The 17800-nt window shown below is 33.8% G+C and overlaps 2 non-coding genes across 2 annotated transcripts; both read right to left on the reverse strand.

Annotated features, from left to right (window-relative positions):
• Positions 1-13298: 13298 nt before the first annotated feature.
• Positions 13299-13371, reverse strand: Trnaf-gaa (transfer RNA phenylalanine (anticodon GAA)). Its single transcript has one exon. It is a non-coding gene; the product is annotated as a tRNA-Phe (tRNA).
• A 356-nt stretch (positions 13372-13727) lies between these two features.
• Trnaf-gaa (transfer RNA phenylalanine (anticodon GAA)) lies at positions 13728-13800 on the reverse strand. The gene has a single exon. It is a non-coding gene; the product is annotated as a tRNA-Phe (tRNA).
• Between the last annotated feature and the right edge of the window lie 4000 nt (positions 13801-17800).

A 17800-nucleotide genomic window follows, 5' to 3' on the forward strand; every position in this document is an offset into this window, starting at 1 on the left:
GACTTTAAAATGTCCTCGTTTTATTTTTAAGATATCTTAGAAGTCTTTAGAAACCATCAAGACATATTCAGCGTATCTAAAGTAAAGAAAGGACCTTTGACTTTCTTTAGAAGGCCTAAGGAAGCCTTCTGTCTACATAATACCTTATGCAGTTAGAAGGTCTCGGGAGGTCCTGAAGACTCTTTCTCTTCATTAGATATACCACAGAGTTTTTTTATATATAGATGACCTTTTCGGAGACTTGAAGAAGTTCTCATGACGTCATTTATCTTTAGAGGGCTCTTTTATCTTTAGAAGACCTCAAGACGTCTTCGGTTTACGGCTATCTTTATCCCTAGAATACCTTAAAGGCAATTTTGCACAGAGAAGAGCCCTCAGTATATGGACCTCATGAAGCATTCTCTATTGTAGACCTCGGATTTTTTTTGGCAATAGAAAACCTCAAAAGCCAAAGGATACTTTGGGCGATATTTTGTATCTCTCTAAAGGTGATTTCAAGATGTCTTCTGTCCAAGGAAGTCTTCCATCTGTAGAATATTTCAAAATGCCTTCCTTCTATAGAACATATAAGAGATCTTCCTTATATAGAAGTTTACTTCCTTCAAGGGTAAAACTCCTCTTTTAACTCAATGCAATTTTTTCTTCCTTCTATAGAAGTTGACTTCCTTCAAGGGTAAAACTCCTCTTTTAACTCAATGCAATTTTTTCTTCCTTCTATGCCTTCCTTCTATAGAACATATAAGAGATCTTCCTTATATAGAAGTTTACTTCCTTCAAGGGTAAAACTCCTCTTTTAACTCAATGCAATTTTTTCTTCCTTCTATAGAAGTTGACTTCCTTCAAGGGTAAAACTCCTCTTTTAACTCAATGCAATTTTTTCTTCCTTCTATAGAAGTTGACTTCCTTCAAGGGTAAAACTCCTCTTTTAACTCAATGCAATTTTTTCAAGCATACTACTTTTTCAACACTATCAATTATATAACTCTATTCAATAAATTAGAATGGCTAATTTGTTGTGAACACTTTAAGCTGATTAATTAACAGAAATTAAATGTTAAGATTTTTTTCTTGTAATAATGCGTCATTGACGACATTTACAACACCGCAGAATCGGATTTCAGCGCTTAAAGACACAATTCCAGTTGTAATGACTGTAATCCATTCAAATACATATGCACTCACAAGCATACATACAAATGCATCCACATAGCTACATAATGTCATATATCAAATTTGTAACAGAACCAGTTTTGTTGTTGCTATTGAACAGCTGATCGGATCGATCTCCAAGTCGTACTTCAAAATCATCCATACCGGAAAATTCTCAACGCAAACAAATGCTGCTGTTGCTGCTGCTCGCATTAAAAATCAAAGTTCAAAGTCAATGTTTTTGTCGAGCCAATGAAAAGTGATACCCAGTACTGTCTGCTGCGACAACGGCAAAATAATGGATTGTAAACAAAAACAAAAAAAATCTGAAAAACAACAACAAAGTAAGATTTTAAAAGAAAAAAATATTTACAAAGGCATTTGAAAAGTGCATAAAGTTGGTGATGTGGTCCAGCCAACGGCGACAATTGCAGCATATATTTGTGTATGCGCCACAAGTACCAACACAAGCACACAAACATAGTTGTTGCTCATGCCGTCGTCAAACGCCAAAACGACAAATGTTAACCTTGGCTCTGAACTCGACTCGAGAATAGCTTAAAGCATTTTTCAAACATATTTCTTGTAATGGGAGTTTATGTTGTTGTTTTTTGTTCGTTCTGTTTGGTTTTTTGTTGTGCCACTGTTGTAGACACAGACAGATCGACCGATTTATGTATATCACAAATGATGTATGTTCAAGTAAAGTAGTTATTTGGTAGCTGGTGGAGGTATAATTGCGCTGAATTAAATATTCCTGTTATGATTCAATTCCATCAATTCTATTGTATATTTCATTGATCTAAAGAAAATGCATTTATTTTTAATGTGAACAGTGGTCACGCGATGGAAAATGATTTTTACGATATATCGATCTTTAAGACTGTTAAAGATAAATAAATAATAAAGATAAATAAATAAATCTATAGATTTACGGATGTTCATTATATACCTACTTTTACAAAATTTAGTCTGACTCATACCAGAAAATTTAGGTTTTTTGTGAAGAAAACTTCTGCAAATCAATTTAAATATAAGATTCATTATCAGAAAACTCATATAAACATAATTTGTATATATGCATTTTAGAGACAGACAGATATGAGTTACCGATTTAATTCAAACTTTGCTTCCAGAACTAAATTTATTCTATAGCTAAATCAAACTTGAATATGAATAATATCAAAACATTCCTTTTGGTAACTTCCTGGTCAACATTTTTCTGAACATAATAAAAATACAACCCTGCGGGAGAATTGTTGGTACCTACCCCACAAAAGACCCAAATTTTGAAAATGTGTAAATATCTTTAAATACGAACGAAGCATCCAATTTATTAAATATTCTGCACATCCTAATCTCTTTGCTAAACTTTATTTGAATTCGAAAATCGTATTTATAGACCCACTCCTTTTAGTACCGCCCCCTATAATGAATTAATTTTTGTTAAAATGTTTAAATCTAATACAAAGCACAAATGTAATTTTTTAACAAATCTAGATCATATCAGCAGATGCAGCCTATAGGTCCATTACTTTTAACAACTCCCCGAAGGGTTTAAAATTTTAAAAATTGTAAATCTAGATAGGTCTTACGGATCCTGTTCCATAGGTACACCCTCCTCAAATTGTCAACATCTCGTCTTTTTCTCAATTTTTCTTTATACTTCCATAGCCGTTCCGGGCAACACATTTCAAGAATACTTCAAAAGTTAACCGCATTACTTTATATCATTACGAGGGCAGTTCGGAAATTTCTTAGCCTAGGTCATAAAACGCCGTATAAACAGGAAAAAGTGTTTTGGAAAATTACATCTCTGTTATGTTTCGATCTGGCAATTCCTTCATATAAAAACAGGTGTTCAAAAAGATGTATCCACAATTTTTTAAAATGAAAGAATAGGAAATGCGTGCTGTCATTAAATATTTACATAAAAAAGTTTATCGGGACAATATATTATACTCCAGAGAAAAAAGAACAATCCAAACAATAGATTGAAGCTGGAGGAAGTGTCCCAAAGAAGGCAAAATATTATGTAACGTAAGATTATGGCAACGGGTTTTTTGGGACTTCAAAGGTATTTTATTGATTGACTATTTGCAAAGGCGTAAAACAATAAATTCAATGCAATCTTTTGGAAGTATTAAATGTACAAATGTAATTGTTCATTAAGACAACACAACAGCGCACAAGGGTGTTTAACAATGGCTAAAATCAACGAATTAAAGTTTGTTGACCACCCACCTTATTCTCCTGATTTAGCTCGCAGTGACTTTGACTTATTCTCAAATCTCAAAAAATTCCTTGCTGGCAAGCGTTTTACCTCAAATGCAGATGCAATTACAGTTGTAAACCACTATTTTGAAGACCTTGAGGAAAACTTCTTAAATCAAGGGATACAATTGCTAGAAGAGCGTGTGTTGAAGTTTCAGGAGATTATATTGAATAATAAAAATAATTTTGAAAAATTCTCTTTCATTGATAGGCTAAGAAGTATCCGAACAGGCCTCGTATCATTGAATGACACCATATTTTCCACTAATTAATGCATATGTTCTATTATTCATCGATTTTTTTAATATCTTGCAATCATTTGGTGTGATATAAATTCATATTTCACTATTTTTCCATCCAATTACTTGGGACTAATTTCTTAACCGCCTTTATAATGGACCATGTATTTTCAATAGGATTTATGAATACACTCACCTTACAATTGGATTTATGAGACCAATAGGTGTGCAAAGAGACCACATGTCTGTATAAAGGCCAATTGGTCTGTACAGAACCCGATTGAAAGTGTATAGAGATGACTTGTTTTCTGAGAGACCACAGGTCTGTATAAAAACCTCATGTGTGTATAAATACCAATTGGTATGTATATAGAACATAAGGGTTTATATAGTCGAATTGGTGTGTATAGGGACCACAGACCTTTACACAGATTAACTGCTATGTAAACAAACCGATAAGAAATGTGTAGATCTCACAAGCCTGTTGAGAGCCCGTAGGTCGTTATATATATAAATACCAATTGGTCTATTTTCTGTCCTCTTTGAAATACTACCCCCTTATAATTAAGATAAACAACTCCAGGCCTTCCAAGAACGTAGCACTGCATTTCCTTACATTCGTCATCTGATATACATGAAGGTACTCGTTAGCGCTCCTAATAACCGCCTTAGCAAGTGGACCCGAAATTACCAACAGGACGTCATTGGCATAGGTATTGGCCAGAGTATGGTGCTGAAATGTCGCACGAAATAATATTGTATAACATAGGACCAAGCAAAGGTTGGCTGTTAAGTAGACCCTTAACCTATAAACACGATCTGTAAGAAAATTAGCGACCATTCTACAAGTTTTATTGTTAATGAAAAACGACTGCCATTTTTATAAAATTCCGTCATACCAGACTAAATCCAAAACTTTAGCAATAAGTAAGACACAGTTCCGTATTTCCTATAGAAACCTTTTCCAACAAAGCTACCAAGAGCTGTTAAGGCGTGGTTTCCTATCCTTAACAGTTTTTCATATCCTGGGCAGTCTAGATTATAGCATAATGTAGCTGGATAGGCGAATGCCAATGCCAAATCTGCCGATAAATCTCCACATAAATTGAAATTTTGTATCTAGTAAATTAACTTCTGAAATTTGTATCTACTTCAGGATTATCGTTGATATTACGTCTGGGTCTAATGCTTTGGCTGTCTCAGCGCTTTGCATGACACTTGCTACATCGTTAACTGTACCACTACAGTTAACAGGAAGAAATACTTTACAACGTGTTTCTCTTCGTTTTGCCCTGTCACCGATTCACCGGTAAATGTGTCTGAAGAGCTGTCATACCAGTAAGGAAAGTTCAAAAGTCACTTGGATTATATACAAGACATGTCCATACGTACAATGTCCGTTGTACATTATTCTAGATTCAATTCAATAAGTTAAGCAAAATCAATCGGACAAATCTTCGCACACATAAATCTGTGTACGCTGTGCAAAATTTAGTCTCAATAGGTCAAACATTGGGTGTCTGGTGCACCATTTACATAAAATCGGACGAAACTATATTTGGGAGCTATATCTAACTCTGAACAAATTCCAACGAAACTTCGCATACATCAATCTGTACCTAATTCTGTACGCTGTCCAAAATATTACAAACATATGCAGAAAGGCATGATACCCTGTACCACAGTGTGGTGAAGGGTATAAAAATTTCGTTATAAACGTAGTGATTTGTATGAAAAATATGTACAAAGTTATTGGGAGTCCCACTGCCTTTGCTGAGAAATTGGGTATCATCTAGGGTATTCCCACAGCTGTCATGATGGCTTGAATTTTCCGTTTTGCTAGCAGAAAATCAGAGGGAATAGGTTAGTGAACTCGCAAAACCTTTCCCAGTTGGGGTTAAGAATATTACGGCTTTAAGATGTGCTGTTGAGTTCCGAGGAAAATGACGTCGCCGACGAAGATGCGTTAGTGATTGAAAGGGTCTCCTTGATTCGATAATTTTTTCCTCAGCGATCATTATTTTGATATTTAAAAACCGAAAATAGTCGTCGTCATGAAAGTCGAATTTATTTATGCTCCATTACACGTTTAATGGACAGATATAGTCCATGGATTGTTGGACTATATATTTTATTAAGTCTTCAGGCTAACAAAATGTCGTCAACCACTTAGAATTCAGTCCTACTTTGCTCAAGTGGATCAGTCACCACGTGACCAGTTTTGATAAAGAAAAATACGACAATTGGTTTCGAAATGTTTATCCTCGTATAACTTTTGTTGAATTTGGCTCGTCTTCGAATGTCCACACGGTCGATTGCTGTTTTGTTTTGGGCTTATACGCATATATCCATGATTTGTCACCTTTGACGATCCCATCATCGGTTTGACCCAATTCGATAATGCCGAATATATACTGGTGAATATATAAAGGCGATATGTCGCATAATAATCTTTCCCTATCACGGATGAATGTTCTGCCGTCTGGGACTACCTTCGACTCTGAGCAAGCGTCGGCTTTATGATAGTACTTTATCGCAATAGAGAGTTTTAAGTTTATCGTGATAAACCACTTCGAGAGTTTCAATAAAATTACCGAATATCACGAGTTATTCATATTACACATGGTCGTACGTCAAACCGTCCTGGGTGCGTTTATGATAGATAAGCTTTCAGACTTCCCAATAAAAATGTCAGATGGCGTTAGGCAACACTTAGTGCTGTCTAGACCAAATGATTATTAAATGATTATTTATATAACAATATTATTCAAAATATTAATTGAATTATGTTCTTATATCCCACTGTAAATTTGAAAATGTTTTGTATTTCTATACATTTTTAGTTCCGCTATAAATAAAAAATCCGTTCAATTTTTGTGCAATATATTCCTTTTTGTTGCTGCTGCTTAGCCCCTGTTGTATTTATATCACGAGAATGTAGGCTAAATGTCTGTCGTATCGATATGACTGTATTTTTTATTACATTTTAATTACATGGAATTGGAATTGAATGTCGTCATGAAAGTTGCCGTTGATTGGTGTTGTCGAATTAGTGGCGGCAGTCCCTCCCATTAAAAAAAAACTGAAATAAAAAATGGAATGTCAGAATTTCCAGGTGATGATTTGTTTGATATAATTTACATAAATACAGTTGCTGTACTTAAATCCGTATAAATAGACAATGTGAACTCGATGCGGATAGAAATAGATGAATGGCTTATAGGGTGTTAATTGTTGTTAAGAGGATATTGTAATGTGATTAATTTCTTCGACTTGAATATGTGATTAAGTGATGAATCCTTGATTTATTCTAAATTCTAAGTATTTGGAATTACTTTCTAAAGATTATAGTTTTGCTTCCTGTTACGGAGGTATGTAGTTTTTATGAAATAAAAAGAATTAATAAAAATACAGAAATTTGTTGCGTGATATTTAACACATAATTTATGATTTTTTTATTAATTTTTCTCCAATTAAGAGACATTTGCGTCACTAGGAGTTGTTACTATTCCATTCTACTGAATTCTTTGAGACTCTGTTCAGCGTTGCTTTTAAAATTTAAACATGAATCCCAATGAAATGTCCCCTTTTTCCTACTAGGCCAACGGCGCCATTGTACGCTTTTTAGTTGTTTTCAAAAATGTACAATAATTTTCCCTATCTCTCTAATTAATTTATAATTATATATTATTATAAACATTTAATTGAAGTGATGTGTACATTTCGCTAGAGTTTAAGTGAGCTCACTCGTGTGATACATTTTTGTGTAATTGTAACTTGTGTGTGGTGACGTTTTTTGCCCACCCGACTCACTGACAGACTGACTTCCTTGTTTAAAGTGAACAGCAACAGGTTTTTATTTTTTGCCTGCATTGTATAATAATTTTTATTTGTGGAAAAAATTAGCGAACGAAAATATTACAGCCTATGACATAAATATGTGCGTAGTGGTATGTGAGTAATTGAATATTGGTTTAATTATTTCGTTGGCGTTTTTATACCCTTCACCACACTGTGGTACAGGGTATTATGTCTTTGTGCATATGTTTGTAACAGGCAAAAATAATCGAGATAGACCCATGGTTCCTTTTGAGAATATGTATAGAATCACTTTCTCAGTCGATTTATGCATGTCCGTCCGTCTGTCCATGTTAAATTGTAAGCAAAGTAGAGTAACTTCGTGTAATGTGACCACCATTTTCTTTTTTTGATATTGTGGGCGTAGCAATGGTAAAAATTTAAAACAAATTGTTTTCACAACATAGTAGATTTGCTGGCTAAAGATATTCCAGATTAAACATTATATATGTTTGTCTATAAAAATGTTATTGCATTATATTTCCAAAAACCCTAAACTGCGAATAAAAATAACGTGGCGTGTAATGTGGACCAGTATGTGTGTGTAATGAGGATCAGTAAGTTAAAAGTAGGTTGGGGATTGGTTGTGATAAATTTCAATTTATTGCACTCTTGGGTAACAATGAATGCAAAAATATATGGGTTCATGTTATGGAAAAAATATATGGGTCATGAAGGTCCTTGCTTCATTATCCAACCGAAGCACCTGTAATTTCGCATATTGAGTTTTCAGAGGATAGAATATCTTCTCCCATATTAAATGCGCCCATGTTTCGAACTCGTCCTCATGAAAAAGTCCCACTTTTTTATAGTGGTCCACATTACCCGACATTGAATATTTTTATTTAAAATAATTATCGATTTCAAAAATGAATAAAAATTAAAAAAATCACCGATTGTTATTACAGATAAAAAACGTATAGTTTTGTTAAAGAAAACAAGAAAACCACATAACTTCTTTATATTCGAGAAAAACAAAGTGTTCGACTATTGTGCTAAAAAATGTTCAAATCACAATTTACCATCAGAGCTACATTTTCTACTACTAAATTTTCAACATAGCAATTATTTATTAAAAACCAAGTTTTATGTTTGTTTCACTAATTAGGAAAACATTTATCAAGGCGGCATTGACATATTTCAAGTAGTTTTTTAGATATGGGGAGTGGTCCACATTAGACGCATTTATGATCCGATTTGGATGAAATTTGGCACAGCGCAAGGACGAACCCTATTGAAATTGGGAAAAATCGGTTCAGATTTAGATATAGCTCCCATATATATTTTCGTCCGATTTAAGGTAAACGGTGCACCAAAGTCCCTATATATCTTTCGATTTGCACGAAATTTGGCACAGCGTAATCAATAAGGTTTAGAATGATGTGTGCAAAGTTTCGCGGAAAACGGTTCAGATTTATATAGCTCCCATATATATTTTCGTCCGATTTAAGGTAAATGGTGCACCATAGTCCCTATATATCTTTCGATTTGCACGAAATTTGGCACAGCGTATATTCGTCCGATTTAAGGTAAATTGTGTACCAAAGTCCCTATATATCTTTTGATTTGCACGAAATTGGGCACAGCGTACTAAATTAAGTCTAGAATGATGTGTGCAAAGTTTCGTGAAAATCGGTTCAGATTTAGATATAGCTATATATCTTCGTCCGATTTAAGGTAAATTGTGTACCAAAGTCTCTATATATCTTTCGATTTGCTCGAAATTTGGTACAGCGTACTAAATTAAATCTACAATGATGTGTGCAAAGTTTCGTGAAAATCGGTTCAGATTTAGATATAGCTCCCATATACATTTTCGTCCGATTTAAGGTAAATTGTGTACCAAAGTCCCTATATATCTTTCGATTTGCACGAAATTGGACACAGCGTACTAAATTAAGTCTAGATTGATGTGTGAAAAGTTTCGTGAAAATCGGTTCAGATTTAGATATAGCTCCCATATATAATTTCGCCCGATTTTAGGTAAATAGTCCACTAAAGTCCCTGGAAATCTTTTGAGTTGCACGAAATTTGACACAGAGTAATGAATAAAATCGAGAATGATGTCTGCCAAGTTTCGTGAAAATCGGTTCAGATTTAGATATAGCTCCCATATATTTTCATCCGCTTTATGGTAATTGGTGCACCAAAGACCCTATATATCTTTCGATTTGTACAAATTTTGGTATAGGGTACTGCATAAAGTCTAAAATGATGTTGCTAAGCTTCGTGAAAAGATCCATATCTAGGCCGATTGACACAACGTACTGATGTAATATAAATTTGTCTCTGGCAAGTTTCCCTGAAATCGATTCAGATATAAATATATAACAAAAACGTGTCGTCTGTTAGGATACATATGTAGAATATACCCAAAGTGGTGGAGGGTATCATATAGTCGGTCCAGTCCGACTTTACTACTTTCCTTACTGGTTATTATTGTTATTATTCATATTTTTGGAAATGTAATTGTAGTTTTTTAATGTATGCAATAATTTAATATTCAACAAATTGAAGGTGATCTTCATCAAACATAAATGCAAATTTTCTTCATTGATTTGTGCATGCACCTTAGCAGCATTAGTTTTCATTTTGAATAAAGTTTCTTACATAATAAAATAATGTAATTTTTATATTCTCTAGGAAGCCTAGTTGTATTTTTGGGATACATAAAAATATTCGTATAAAACTTGACATAATATCCTGTACAACAGTGTGTTCTAAGGTATAAACTTCGATGGAACCATATAATTGAATGTATATTTTAAAGTTCCATAAATTTCGAGGAGGATCTACTTTAATTTTTTTCTATAAACACACTTGAAATGCAAGGTTAAAACCAGTGGACTTAGCAGTGTAGTGGGTGGCGTAGGTGCAACGGCTCTGATTGGCTTTAATATGGCGAAGCCCTGGCTTATCTTGGTTCCATCTCTCACTCCAGTAGATGAGCGAATTGCTATAATCCGTATAAAAGCGAGGTTCGTCTCATTTGCGCCATGCTCCTTCGGAAGACAAAGATGAACAGACCAAAGACATTTTTCCGAGCGCCTAGAAACTGCATATGACCGCTGCCCTGGCCATGACATTAAAATTCTGCTAGCAGATTTTAATGCAAAAATGGGAATGGAAAATATTTTTGGTCCCACCGTCGGAAAATTCTGCCTCCATGAAGAAACATCCGACAACAGCATGAAGTTTATTGACTTCGCGCCAGCAAAAAACAGCACCAGATTCAAGCATTTCGATATACACAAGACGTTCGATCGATATTAGGATCGAATATCGATTCGGCCCAAAGTACGCACCCGTCTTAATGTAACACGGAAACTCGAAGTCGAAAAGCTGCAAACACAACAGGCCTACTCCGCCCAACTTACCCACCTGCTTGACGAAAGCACATTTTGTCCCGATAGTAGTATAGAAGCGCAATGGCAAAGAATTGCCCACTCCCTACAAACTGCAGCAAAAGCAAACCGAAGGCTTTGCTGGTCAGGAGCATGCACCAGTTGATTAGTACAATTTGGCTAGAGGAAAAAGGAGACAAGACGATATGTGCCAACTATAGAGGAATAAGTCTCCTTCCCATCGCATATAAAGTGCTATCCAGAGTGCTGTGTGAACGAATGAAGCCAATGGCCAATGTCATTATTGGACCATACAATTTCCACTCTGCGCCAAATCCAGGAAAAGCTCCACACAAAACAAATCTGAACATTTCACCAATTCGTCGACTATAAAGCCGCATTCGAGAGCCCTATCCGTTAAAAGATGTTTAAAACCAGGTCTGCGTTCGGCATTCTTGCAATGTTAATACGGCTATGCAGGATGACTTTAACAGGCACAAGGTCAGCAGTTACAGTCCCAAAGGACCTCCCAGAGCCCTTTTATACCGAACGAAGATTTAGGCAAGGTTAAAGTTTGTCATGTGACCTGCTGGAAAAGGTCATACGAGATGCAAATGTGAACAGGCACTCTGTACACCAAACATCATATGTTACACACCTACGCCGATGAAATCGACATAATGGGTCTAACATTAAGAGCGGTAACAACTTTTGAACAAATTGAGAAGCAGTCTGGCAAAGTTGGTCTGGCAGTAAATGGCGAGAAGACCAAACTGATGGTATCAACGCGCCAGACGTCCAGTAGACTCGGACCAACCAACTGAGGAATTTGAAAACTACAGCAATTTTTCAGTATTCTTCACAATAATCATGCTTATTTTATGGTTAAATCCCCTTCCCCATAAAAAATGGGGAAGTTTGGTTCAAATCGGATATTCCGATCGCCTGATATTGAAATTTTTGATTATTGGGTCCCATTTTCAAACTTGATCTTTTCAAACTTCGGACATTTGCATGATATTATAAAATTAATGTGTTGCACAATTTTGAACATTTTGTGGGGGTGGTACCAGAAGGAGTGGACCGATATTCCCCATTTTCAAACTTGGATTATGTTTGAAAGAAATATTAAAATATACAATATTTGGATGAAATCACTTACTCCCTTAAAAGTTATAGTGCGGACCAGCCAATCGGTTGGACATTTGTAAATCGACACATTTTCACCGCATCAAAGTGTATATACCCTCATTAGCCATTAGGCTGAGGGCATAACAATTGACACGAACCCTTCCGAAGCCGAACTGTGTATAAAATTGTAATATTGGTACTAGACTAGTACCAATATTTCACGACGTTACAAGTTTTTTTTGGGAGCTAAAAAAGGTTATAATACCCATACGACATAGTTGTGCAGGCTATAACTAGCAAATATGTGGGAAAATTTTGCAGAAGGCTTTAAAATAAAAAAAATCGGTCGGTTGTGTTGTATGGGATCTATACAAAATACCTTGTAACCTAGTAATATCAAAATTTAATATATCTCCCAATTTATGGTAGAGAATATAAAAACGATCTTATCTTATTTTAATTAAAACAAATTAGGCCTATTTGTTTTTGAATAAAATTTTGCTAAGCCGAAAATTACTTCGTAATTAGTCAACAAAAAAATCTCCATATTAGAATAGGTCATGAACTCGATGTTAATGAAAGTGAAAACAGTCTAATGAATGTAATACGCAAAATACATCTGAATGGAATTTAGAATTAGATAAACGAACTTTGTGTCATGTGTTGCAATATTTTTTTGTAAAGACGCAAATAAAGAAACAAAAAAGTGCAATGTCATTTATTAATATTCTTTGTACGTTCTTGTATTGGAATGAAACTTAATTTGTTTAAATGTTTCAATTAGAATACAAAACATAACTATAATGCAAGATGTTTACCAATAAAAAATATATGGTTCAATAAACCGCTAATATATGAATTAACACGATTTTAATAGTGTTCCATTTTGAACATTTTTAATTGCTAAGGAAATATTCTATATAGAATGTGCTATCCATTTTAATTAAGTCAAAAAAAAAAAAAATGCAGTTGCGAATATATAATAATGGATACATGCAGTAGATAACATAATGAATTATCGATAAACAGCAAATCTCATGGCATATATGGAGAGGGGTAGTAGGTTGTTAGTCCGTCTTTCTATATATATATACATAAATAACGTGATTTTTACATTATACATTTTTAATTGATATATGGCGAATATATATGGTCCCAGTCCATACAATATTTATAAATTTTAGAGGTCGGAATTTCGACTGGATCAACAGAAGCAATTGGTCAGTGAACTTGGATGACATTTAAAATTCGAAATTATTGAAAAATTCTGTGAAAGTGTGTAGTACTCAAATAATATATAATTTGCCGAAACCCGGGATTGAACCGGGGACCTTTAGATCTTCAGTCTAACGCTCTCCCAACTGAACTATTTCGGCTGATAAAATTCTTCGATGATATATTTCAATTCAATCAACGACAAAATATATATTTTTCAAAATATTATATTCTGGCGCAGTTCTTTATCAGATTCGAAATCTGAGATTTTATATGACTGCATACGCTTTTATTTATTTTATTGCATTTGTATAAAAAATTCGTTCTAAGAATATACTTCGGGCTCCAAAAAATTTAAAAGTCGAAAATAGGTTATTTAAAAAATACATTTAAAATTTCCCTCAAAAAAATAAAACATTTTCTCTACTCTACTTTATTGCCGGTATATGAAAGCCCGTCCGGACTTAGTTTGTGTCTAGAGAAAATGAGACCTATATTTTAAGGAAATATAAAAAATTGCCGAAACCCGGGATTGAACCGGGGACCTTTAGATCTTCAGTCTAACGCTCTCCCAACTGAGCTATTTCGGCACATATAAATCGAGATAACAGAACTTCATGAAAATACTTGAAATGTATTATTGCACACTATTCTTCTGGTCCTTAAAAGTAAGGTTTATTGGTCTGTTGGTCCTTAGAAGACCAAGAATTAAAAACCATGCTTTAAAAAATCCACGCCTTGTATAACCCTTGAAAAAATATTCTTTGAAAATCCACGCCTTGTATAACCCTTGAAAAAATATTCTTTAAACCAGTAAGGAAAGTTCAAAAGTACATACTTTGGGTACATACAAGAAATATTTATATCTACAATATCCTATGATCGAACAGACATAGAGTCTTTCGAGGACCATTGAGATGGAATCGGGCGAAATTAAATGTGCTATCTAGATAGATATTTAAATCAGTTGCCATGAAAAAATAATCTTTAAAAAATCCACGCCTTGCTGTTGCCATGAAAAAATAATCTTTAAAAAATCCACGCCTTGCTGTTGCCATGAAAAAATAATCTTTAAAAAATCCACGCCTTGCTGTTGCCATGAAAAAATAATCTTTAAAAAATCCACGCCTTGCTGTTGCCATGAAAAAATAATCTTTAAAAAATCCACGCCTTGCTGTTGCCATGAAAAAATAATCTTTAAAAAATCCACGCCTTGCTGTTGCCATGAAAAAATAATCTTTAAAAAATCCACGCCTTGCTGTTGCCATGAAAAAATAATCTTTAAAAAATCCACGCCTTGCTGTTGCCATGAAAAAATAATCTTTAAAAAATCCACGCCTTGCTGTTGCCATGAAAAAATAATCTTTAAAAAATCCACGCCTTGCTGTTGCCATGAAAAAATAATCTTTAAAAAATCCACGCCTTGCTGTTGCCATGAAAAAATAATCTTTAAAAAATCCACGCCTTGCTGTTGCCATGAAAAAATAATCTTTAAAAAATCCACGCCTTGCTGTTGCCATGAAAAAATAATCTTTAAAAAATCCACGCCTTGCTGTTGCCATGAAAAAATAATCTTTAAAAAATCCACGCCTTGCTGTTGCCATGAAAAAATAATCTTTAAAAAATCCACGCCTTGCTGTTGCCATGAAAAAATAATCTTTAAAAAATCCACGCCTTGCTGTTGCCATGAAAAAATAATCTTTAAAAAATCCACGCCTTGCTGTTGCCATGAAAAAATAATCTTTAAAAAATCCACGCCTTGCTGTTGCCATGAAAAAATAATCTTTAAAAAATCCACGCCTTGCTGTTGCCATGAAAAAATAATCTTTAAAAAATCCACGCCTTGCTGTTGCCATGAAAAAATAATCTTTAAAAAATCCACGCCTTGCTGTTGCCATGAAAAAATAATCTTTAAAAAATCCACGCCTTGTTGTTGCCATGAAAAAATAATCTGTAAAAAATCCACGCCTTGCTGTTGCCATGAAAAAATAATCTTTAAAAAATCCACGACTTGCTGTTGCCATGAAAAAATAATCTTTAAAAAATCCACGCCTTGCTGTTGCCATGAAAAAATAATCTTTAAAAAATCCACGCCTTGTTGTTGCCATGAAAAAATAATCTGTAAAAAATCCACGCCTTGCTGTTGCCATGAAAAAATAATCTTTAAAAAATCCACGACTTGCTGTTGCCATGAAAAAATAATCTTTAAAAAATCCACGACTTGCTGTTGCCATGAAAAAATAATCTTTAAAAAATCCACGCCTTGTTGTTGCCATGAAAAAATAATCTTTAAAAAATCCACGCCTTGTTGTTGCCATGAAAAAATAATCTTTAAAAAATCCACGCCTTGCTGTTGCCATGAAAAAATAATCTTTAAAAAATCCACGCCTTGCTGTTGCCATGAAAAAATAATCTTTAAAAAATCCACGCCTTGTTGTTGCCTTGAAAAAATATTCTTTAAAAAATCCACGCCTTGTTGTTGCCATGAAAAAATAATCTTTAAAAAATCCACGCCTTGTTGTTACCATGAAAAAATAATCATTAAAAAATCCACGCCTTGTTGTATTGGTCCTTTAAAAAAATACTCTTTAAAAAATCCACGCTTTAAAAAATTCCGGTTTGTGGGTTTCATATTTTAAATGCTGATTGCCTGGATTGCCCTTATGTGTCTATTTTACGATTTGTTGTCCAACAACAACCTCGGGTTCCTAAATTTCTTTTAACTTCACCGGCCAATGTCTAATTTTGTTTACACATGCTACAATAATATTATGTTTTTTGTTTTTTTATTTCCTCTTCTCTAATTATTCTTGTCTCCAAAATTCTTTGCAATTTCAAATACACATACATATATTTTTTGTGTCTGAAAAATAAGTAAATACTTGTTAATTTTTTTGCCGATTCGCCTTTCGTTCAAAGAAGACAATTAATTTCATCAAAACGTTTAGACAACAGCAACAACATACCATAGAAAACAACAACAAAATATATAATAAAAAAAAAACAACGACAAACAACAATTCTGAATATCATCAAACTTGGTTTAGAACAATTAATACAAATTAAATGCATTTTACGTTTTGTTTTAATTTCGGTTTTATTATTATACACTTTTTTGTTGTTAGAATTTTGCAGACAACAAAGAATTTATTTTTTTTGGGTATTCAATTACAAAAAATCTAAATCTTTGGGTGAAGAAAAAAATTAAAAAAAGTGTCTGTATTTGAAATTAAAAACTACAGGAAAATTCTGTCATCAGAGCTAAATAAATATTCGATGTTCTTAATTTCCTTTTTGAATAATTTATTTTCTTCTCAGCTATCATTGATATTATGGAAAATCATGAAGGGCCGCTCCAATAATATTTTGGGCCATTAAACTCCACCTCGGAAGGCGGCAAATGTAAATAAAAAAATAAATATTAAAAAAAAGTACAAATTATAAGAAACAATAAATAAACACAACATTATCTTCGCTGTGTTTATTTCATTGTTAACAATAATAAAACCGAGCGAATCCAAAATAAAAACACCACGCACTCGAAAATAAAAAAAAAATGAAATAAAAAAATGTCCATTATCTCCCCTGCAACAGGCATTTTTTATATCGTACAATTGTTTACCAGCTAGGCAAGCAGCGAGCCAGCCACCCTGTCTGTCTGCTCGTTCGTTCAGTATCTTTACATGACTTTAAATCACAATACTTATGAACTTTCAATAATATTTACCACAACACGAAACAAATAAAATAAAAACAACAACAAAAATAAATTTATATGAAATAAAAAAAACTCGACAGATCGCCCGCCCGTAATCAGTTGATAGTGGCAGCCACGGAGAACTGTGTGTCTCGCTGGATGCCTGGCTGATATGTGTGTGCTACTGAAGAATGTCATCGTCGTCGTCTCATTGAAAGAGGTCAATTACATGTACTCCATGGCACACCACTCACCGTGGACGGCAATAACCCCAACAATGAATCCTAGCAGTACATTTTTAAGAGGGTGACATAATAAGTGATGAGATCACGGACGGAGATTTTTTACAGAATATTTTTTCAAGGGTTATACACAAGGCGTGGATTTTTTAAAGAATATTTTTTCAAGGGTTATACACAAGGCGTGGATTTTTTAAAGAATATTTTTTCAAGGGTTATACACAAGGCGTGGATTTTTTAAAGAATATTTTTTCAAGGGTTATACACAATGCGTGGATTTTTTAAAGAAGATTTTTTCAAGGGTTATACACAAGGCGTGGATTTTTTAAAGAATATTTTTTCAAGGGTTATACACAAGGCGTGGATTTTTTAAAGAATATTTTTTCAAGGGTTATACACAAGGCGTGGATTTTTTAAAGAATATTTTTTCAAGGGTTATACACAAGGCGTGGATTTTTTAAAGAATATTTTTTCAAGGGTTATACACAAGGCGTGGATTTTTTAAAGAATATTTTTTCAAGGGTTATACACAAGGCGTGGATTTTTTAAAGAATATTTTTTCAAGGGTTATACACAAGGCGTGGATTTTTTAAAGAATATTTTTTCAAGGGTTATACACAAGGCCCCCAGGTGACGCGTGTCCAAAATTGAGAT

Source organism: Musca vetustissima, unplaced genomic scaffold, assembly GCF_032173495.1.
Source record: "Musca vetustissima isolate MV318-11 ecotype Yass unplaced genomic scaffold, APGP_CSIRO_Mvet_v1 utg65143, whole genome shotgun sequence".
NCBI classification, from domain to species: Eukaryota; Metazoa; Arthropoda; class Insecta; order Diptera; family Muscidae; genus Musca; species Musca vetustissima.